The following is an 8,655-nucleotide window of genomic DNA, read 5'->3' on the forward strand; positions in this document are numbered from 1 at the left end:
GGGGGTTGGGCGGGGCATGTGGGCCCTGCAGGGGAGTAGCCCCTGTTGGGGGACCATAACCCCTGTGGGGGGGCTGTAGCCCCTGTGGGGGGTGGTATAGCCCCTGTTGGGGGGCTGTAACCCCTGTGCAGGGGCCATAACCCATGTGGGGGGCCATAGCCCCTGAGAGGGAGCCATAACCCCTGTGGGGAGGCCATAGCCCCTGACGGGGGCAGCAAAATATATATTTATGTATTCATAAATTAATGAAATATGCATTTAGAGTTCACTTTATTATTATGATAGAGACACTGGTAGTCTTCCAAATTGCTTTAACAGTGCAGATATATCAATAAAACATTGCCCAACTGATCGCTGCCTCTCTTTTTCATTCTGTCTCTCTCTCTTTCTCTTTATAGTAGTCTTCTGTTTTAATTGTAGAGGAACATGGATTTTGGGGTATTTTACAGAGTGACTTTATCAGGGTTTTTTCCTGCAGCCCTTTGCATTTGTTACATTAAAGGTAATTAACTTCTCTTTAGAAGGCAGGGCAGGGTGGCACCTCATGGACTTGTTCAGAGAGGCATGAGCTTTCATAGACTACAGCCTACTTCGTAAGATGCTGACAAAGTAGGCTGTAGCCTACAAAACCTCATGTCTCTCTGAATGAGTTAGTCTATGAGGTGCCGTCCTGTCCTGCCTCCTGCCATATTTCAGAATAACACAGCTAACTACTTTTGTACCAGGTATTCACAGCGTAATGTATTTGTTCACATTTGTCCGTAAAGATGGTATCTCTGGCAATCCTTCCTGTTCATCATAGATGGCGTGTGGAGGTGGCACAGGAGGGCACATGCCCTGCCAAGATTTCTGCACTGATGGTGGGGCGTGGAGCTGCAGCACAGTCAGAGCCAGCACCTGACAGCAGTGGGGGTGGTGGCATGGTGCTGTGCCCCTCCACTGTCAATACTTATGCATTGTCTATGCCATTCATGGCCATGCTGGCTGTTGTTTCCCCTCTTTGATCACATAAAATCATTTTGGGAACTTTGATTTGATTATTAATTTGTATGACAGTAGCACCTGGGAACTCCAGTCAAGAGTCAGACTCATTCTGCTAATGGCTGAACAAGTACCATATTTACCTGAATCCAAGATGACTACAGATTTAATACATAATATACATTTGTTATACCTTTCCATTTATAGAGTCTAATTATTAAAGTCTAATAGAGTGTAATTATTAGCCTTAAATATGTCTACCATGCTGCTGGGGGGGCAGTGAGACTCATCTTGGATTTGAATAATTCCTGTAAATAACAAAAGACAATGCCTGTCCTAGGCGGTTTGTAATCCAGTTTGCCACAGCACAAGTAATGAAACCAGTCATAGGGAATTGGGTCAGCCAATAAAATGATTTTCAGCTGTAGTTTACTTAGAACAGAGCGATAAGGGAAGGTATTTATGTGTATGTTCAAGTTAGCCACATAAAAAGTATTGCTCTCCTTTCGCTCTCTTCCTCGCATCTCCTCTTTCTTTCAGAAAGATAGGTCTAGCTCCTCTTCTCAAAAGAAGTAGTTTTACTTGATTTCTTGCTTGCACTCTGTGAGCCTACTTGGCTTTAATAATAAGCAGATATTTAAAACTGTGTTTGCAGGGTGCTGATACTGCTCCCCGTGCTTTTCCATATTGTATTTCATCCCTTAGGGAATAGCTCCCCTGGAAGATTCTACTTTTGAAAATTGTCATAGGGTAAAAGCTCTCATATTTGGTGCTGCAGTCTTATCTTAAATTTTCTGCCTTTCATGGCTGCCGCATGGGGGAATGACATTACATCACATCTGGTTGGTAGGATCTGATGATATATTGCTTGGATGACTTTTGTGCTAATGCAAGTTTTAAGCAATCTGAGAAACCTGCTCACTTCTAGAGCACTTTCATATATAAAAGGTTCTTTTGGCATTTTATAAAGTTGACAAAAACCACTGCAGATTACTGAACTCTGACTAATAGCGGTTTATGGATTATCCTGCACTGGCTCTCAGCAGGAGATTAAGAATGTCACTTTCATTCCAATTTAATGCCCAGTGTCTCAGAACTCTACAATGCATCAACTCTGTTCTAGTCTAGTGGTTCTCAACCCTCTTGGACGCAAGGCACCCCTCCCTGGACTCAAGGCACTCCTCCATAACCTTTTTGAATTGAGTGGCACTCAATTTCAAAAACTAATTTATATATTACAGTTTCTCCTTCCATGCAAAGGGACCAGGCAGTGGGGATGGGGGGATCAGCCAGGCAGGGATAGGCCTGAGGCTGCATTTATTTGCTTATTTCCTCATACCACACAACACTCTTCAGAGGATCTGGTGGCATTACCTCAGGGTGCCCTAGCACCCTGCTTCTAGTCAATATGACATTCACTTTCATGGTTGATGGAAACTGAATTAAATGATCAACAATTGACTACTTATCCATCTGTTCCAGTTCCTTAAAGGTACTTGATTTTTGTATGTTTCAACAGACAAATCCATCAAAATGAGTATATGATGTTTCTTCGTTCTTGGGACATTTTGTTGTTTTACCTTTGTTCTGCTGACTCTTTGGAAAATGCCACCTCATTGTAGCCAGATGAGTGACTTTTAATGTATTGTACAGTATAGCTTGTGTTCCCATGACATACTTATGCTGCTTCCCTATGTTACTTTTACAGCTCCACTGCCTTGTAGGTTTACTGTGAAAATCCACTTAAACCAGTTCTGTACTGTGATAGCGTTGGTAGAATTAGTCTTGATTTACAGAGGCACAATTAATAGCAAAATCAGACCTGTGGTCTATAAGCTAGTGGACCAGCATGCAAGCTTTTTGATCTTAAGCAGTGTTCAAAACCTTGAATGGCATTTCATAATTCAAAAAGGGACTGGATATTATTGTACTGATGAAGTAAGTAGAAAGTCTACTTTTATTGAAGCCTCCTTTGCTTGCAGTGTCACAAGTAAAACACGGACTGGAAAATCAGTTTAGGATTGGGAATAAGGAATTGCATTTGCAGATTTCTAAGCAAATCTTTTTGAAGCTACTCTATGCTCCTACAGTGTGTTTTATGCTTGCAGTATTTATATAATATTTTAGTACATATGCACACTAACGTGCGTGTCTGTACATGTATAACTTCATTACTTAATCTGGACTGCACTGGATGTGGTTTTCCAATCAGACAAAATGAAACAGAGAGTTTAAGGCACCTTTTCTAGTCCCCTCCCCATGTGGGTTGAGAAAAGTGGATCCTAATTAGGCCTGCTCAGTCATAGTAGTAGCTGCTGAATTGCATATCTGCCTCAGTTCCAAGTACAGAATAACCATCATACAATCATTACCTCTGTATAGGTTCTTTGACTAGGGGCTTCTGATATTCATTAACACCTGCCTCCATTGCTACTTGCCTATTGCTGTGGGACCTCCTACTGAAGGAAGATTCAAAGGTGCCATCTTTGAATGCTGGAATTCTGTTGCACATCAGCAGCCACACAAAGGAAACCTTAATCCAATGGCAAGGAAAACCTAGACTATCAGAGGTTTTTATTCTGCTGCAGCCTCCAGCTGCCTTTTTGGCCATTGTGAAGTATTCTTTTTCCATCTGCCTGCTCCACTATTGAGGACTTTTATCTTAAGTTTTGGATTCCTATTAGTCTGGAAACCTCACTCTCGACCTTGTTTCCAGGAGTACAGAACTCCAGATGGCATTTTTCTCAGTCATTGATAGTACACAAGCCTCTCCACCATGTCAAGGTTGTGATCCTTGGGAGGGTCCATGTGGAGGTCATCTCCCATGGTGCCTTTGTGAGAAACTTTCTAGCATCCCTATGATCTTGAAACCACTGATCATTGGAAGAGCTTCAAGAAAGGCATCCAGGAGGTGTATGAAGAATCTCTAGGCTTCTGTACAAAGAAACATCAATGTGAATGATAGAGAAATTCAGGCTCTCATTGACAGAAAATGGAGAGCCTTCAGAATTTGGTAGAATGATATCAGCTCCAAACCGAAGTGAGATACATATTGCTGCATTAAAGCTGAGACCCAGAGGAGAATTCAAGAGTAGAAGAACAAGTTGTGGGAAGACAAAGCAGAAGAGATTCAAAAGTTTGCCAATAGCCATGACATGTAGTTTCTTCAACACAACCAAACTGTCTGTGGGCCAGGTACACAAGGAGCCATTCCTCTCAGGTCTAAGAATGGAACCACACTACTTTAAAGACAGCTGCACCATCAGCACATGGTAGAAGGACCACTTTCAATTGCTTCTGAACCAAAGACGTCTTTACATGTGCTTCAGAGGGGGGCAGGGGAGTGGGAGGTGCCACTCTAATTACAGTGCCTTTAGCATTTCATGTACTTAGCATGCCTGCACTTCAAAATGGCAGTAGGGGGTGCTTTAACTAAAGCTTGTTGGATGAGCTTTAGTTAAAGCACCCCCTCTGCCGTTTTGAAGTGTAGGGACTCTGAATACACATGGTACATGAGGTGCCAAGTCTGTTCATTAATCAAGTCTGAGATTAATCAAGTCTGCTCTGACGCACTTTAATTAGAACTCATCAGAGCAGGCATTGGGCATGTGTATAGATGCCCCAAGATTGTAATGTCAAAGACAATACTACCATAACCATTATACCACACTCCCTTAAAGACTGCATGTAGTCCTGATGGCGTACCAGCTGACTCTTTAAGAAAAAAGGTCTCTCACCCGTTACACATTGTTATTATGAACATCTGGAAAAATGAACGGATGTCAGAATAATTACCATATTCAAAGGAGGAGATAAATGGAATTACAAAAATTATCATGGCATTGCACCCTTGTCCATACTTAGGAAGATCCTTGCCTACATTCTCCTCAATGGTTTTCTCACTGAGGAGATTCTACCCAAGTTGCAGTGTGGTTTCAGACTGCTCTTAGTGAATTTGATCTATGTTGGTAGACAGTGGAAGGACAAACACCAAGATCTTTACATGGCCTACATTGTCTTGACTAAGGCCTTTGAGTCCATCAACAGAGAGAGCCTATGAAAGATCCTGGTGAGATTTGGATGCCCCCCAAAATTTGTCATCATTATCAGACTTCTTCACAACAACATGACAGCAACCATCCTAATCGATTACTTGGAAATGGGCCCCTTCACTATTAGAACTGGAGTCAAGTAAGAATGTATAATTGCACCAACTCTCATTTCCATCTATATCACAGTTACTCCACATCCATGTGCAGATCTAGCATTTTGAAAAGGAAGGGGTGGGTGGGGGGAGGCAGATGGCGTGGTACCTCATCACATATAATATAATGGATATTTTTATCAAGTTAAAAAACATTACAAGCTAGTGGTCTAGGTCTGGATTATTTAGTTTAAGATTAAAGCAGAAAATATAAATGTATTGTAATGTGCATTAATTTGTTATAACATATATAGGGTTGGCAGGATTCTGTTTTTATCAGTAAACATTGATAAAAGTTGATTTTACCTCACACCCAGACTGACAAAGAATATTCCTATCTTTAGTACTCAAAATTTATACAAAGGGGATGTAAGAAAAATGATGGCTGATGGAGTCTGTGAGGGGGAGCAGTCCTACAAAACCGTGCTGACTATAGTTGGGACTGCAACTTCCAGAAACCCCAGGGGACCAAGAACAAAGGAAGAGAAAGTGACTAAAGTGGACAAAACAGCTGTGGGTGAGCAGAGCTGGGAGTGATGGCTCAGCTGGCTGCAGTCCTACAGTAGTTACGTTTGTTGCAGTGGACAGTTAAACTGCACTATAATAATAGTATACTGTCATTAATAAATTGTCTGCCCCCCACACCTTTAATTTCACACATTCCTGAATATTTAATAATATTGATTAATAAAAAATAAAAATAGAAATAAATACTTAAAAATAAACATCAATATTTTCTGTTGAAATTATAAAAAGAAAACATCAAATTCTGCCAAACTTAATCATATAGTATACATAAAAACCATAACTAGGAAAAATAATCAAAATATGTTGTTTAACTGGTCCAAAAGTTAGAATTAAATGGGCATCTCTTTCAGATGCATATAACATAATCTAGCCTTCTTGAACATTTTGACGTGCACCCAGTACTTCACTGAAAATTATTTCCACACCTGATTTAATGTTTTTAGCTAGAGTTAAAAACAGTCTGCAGAGCTGTGAAACAGAGGCTACATAACCAGGAGCAGCTAACAGACAGTAGAAATGCAGAAAAATGGCTAGTTTGATTAACTGAACATCAGGACCATTAAAAAGGAGGGAGTGTCATTAACACCTGTGGAAAGAAAAGTTTAGAAGGAATCGGCTAGATAATAATGAGTCACAAAGTAAATGGAGTCTGTCAATACTGCCTAAATAGAAATGCTGCTGCCACTGCCAGACCATTGGTTTTAAACTTTTGGTGGACCGGGAATCAAAGCAGAGGTGCAACTGCAGTACTGCCCTTTCCGCCACCCCCCCCCAGATCCACTCCTGTATGCATCTCATTGCTGACAGACTAGTGTCTAGAGTCAGTAACCAGTATCGCAGAGACAGGAGTCTCTTTAACATAAACCAGTCTTCTTCCAAATCCAAGACAAACAGCACCTTCATTAATGACTTCCATTACCACCAACATTGAAGCCATGGTTATATGGCATCAGCTTTCTTAGACAGGACATGTCATAAGGATGCCTGACAACCAGCTCCCAAAATAGTTCCTATACTCCCAATTTACCAATGGTCACTGTTCTAGAGGTAGCAAAAATAAGATTCAAGGACAGCTTGAAAGTTAATCTTAAAAATTGCAATATTAATATCAATAATTGGGAACCAAGCACTGAATCATCCCAAATGGTGTCGTAATGTATGACAAGCCATCGATCAATTTCAGTAAACTCACCTTACTATGGAGGCAGACAGATGAGAAAGACAAAGGAAAAGAGCTGTGACCTGACATCACCAGGGTCTACGCGTTCCTTCTGGAACTATTTGCCACATCTGCAGTTGAACATGCAGATCTCAGCTTAGCTTCCTCAGTGATCTGCAGATTCACTGATGACTTCCCCATTTACTGGAAGAGTCATCCTTATATCAAGGCTAGGGACAGACATTACATATAAACTAGTTTAAGTGATCAGAAACTGGTTTAAGCCTGTAACAAACAGATGTTCAGTGTACATAAATCAGTTTGAAAATGGCTGAAACCGGTTTGAGATAGACTTGGTTGAACGTAGTAGTATCAGGCTTAACAGATTTGGGTCAAACTGGTTTATGCAATGTCTTTCCCAGACTCCTTCCTGGTTTAATTTGAACTAGAGTCCCCCAGCATCCCAGATGCTTTGCAGCCCTGGGCTGGGCTCTCTGCTCCAGATTGCAGAGCTGCTTCCCCTCCCCTCTGTTCCTTGGCTGGAGTTCTGGCAGAGACGGCAGGCACAGCACCGTTTACTTGGCTTCCCCATGCCTCCTACTCCCACCACTGCCTGCTCAAGCAGGGATTCCTCCTCCTCCCCTCTCCCACAACACTGACTGTAGCCAGCACGTGGTATGCTAGCTAATGATGAGAGGTGTCTGTGTAAGGCAGAGAGGACAAAGGCAGACAGGACAGTGTCCACTTAGGATTTTTTGGAGCAAATCAGTAGGTCAGCTGGTAATCGCCCTCCATTCCTTCCTTGGAAAAAGTTGTTTAAGAAGAGCTTGAACCAAGGAGAGAGGCTTTTGTTTTCTTGGTGGGGTGATAAATGCTTTGTTATCAACTCCCTGCTGGGCTGGTCAGGAGCAGCAAAATGGTGGGGGTGGTACTGCCTAATCAGAGCCTCCTGACAAGGTCTGGCCACAGGCCTGCTCAGCTCAGCACTATGGAAGGGAAGGGAGAGCTGTTCTAGAGTCTCCTGGCTTCTAGCCTGAGACACTGGTGGCACATGCCCACATTTTTTCAGTCCAGAGGGAATGTTTGAACAGTTATAAACCGGTTCAGTCTAGCCAGGTTACATTAACATGTAAAGATCGAATCAGTTCAGGCTCAGGCATTTTGAATGTCTGTCCCTATCCCAAAGGACTGTTGACAACAATGTACATACATACATGTGTGTGTGTCTGTGTGTGTTATTTATTTATAAAATGGATGGATGGATCTGTCTCTCCATACACACACACACACATACACCCACTGCACCTTCCACAAATTAAGAACTGAATAATGGTTCCAGTGGTAATTCTACAGCAAGAGCAAGTCTAATTGATAAAACTCATGAAGACAAGTATAGGGATGGCAACAGGTTATTGTTGTATGACATCTAATTGAGTTTTTACTTTAAGCTTAATCTTTTACGGAGTATTGACTATGGGAGCTTTCAAATTTAGGTTGGTGGATTTAGCGAATTGCATAAACAAGTAGCTTTGTCTCTTGTAAAGCAGACAAGATTTATGAATTAAACAACTTCTGCTGCTACTGATCTCATGCAGAATAATATTTTTGTGGCAGTTAGCATGAAAAACAGAACATTGAAGGCTTCATTGCTGTGGTTAGGCAAAGCTTGTATATATGGAACTGTGTATATAGGCACACAATTATATTTTGTAGATTTCATAGACATTAGGGCTGGAAGGGACCTCGGGAGATCATCGAGTCCAGCCCCCTGCCCAAAGGGCAG

This window comes from Crocodylus porosus, unplaced genomic scaffold (assembly GCF_001723895.1).
Source record: "Crocodylus porosus isolate Cpor-Errol unplaced genomic scaffold, CroPor_comp1, whole genome shotgun sequence".
NCBI classification, from domain to species: Eukaryota; Metazoa; Chordata; order Crocodylia; family Crocodylidae; genus Crocodylus; species Crocodylus porosus.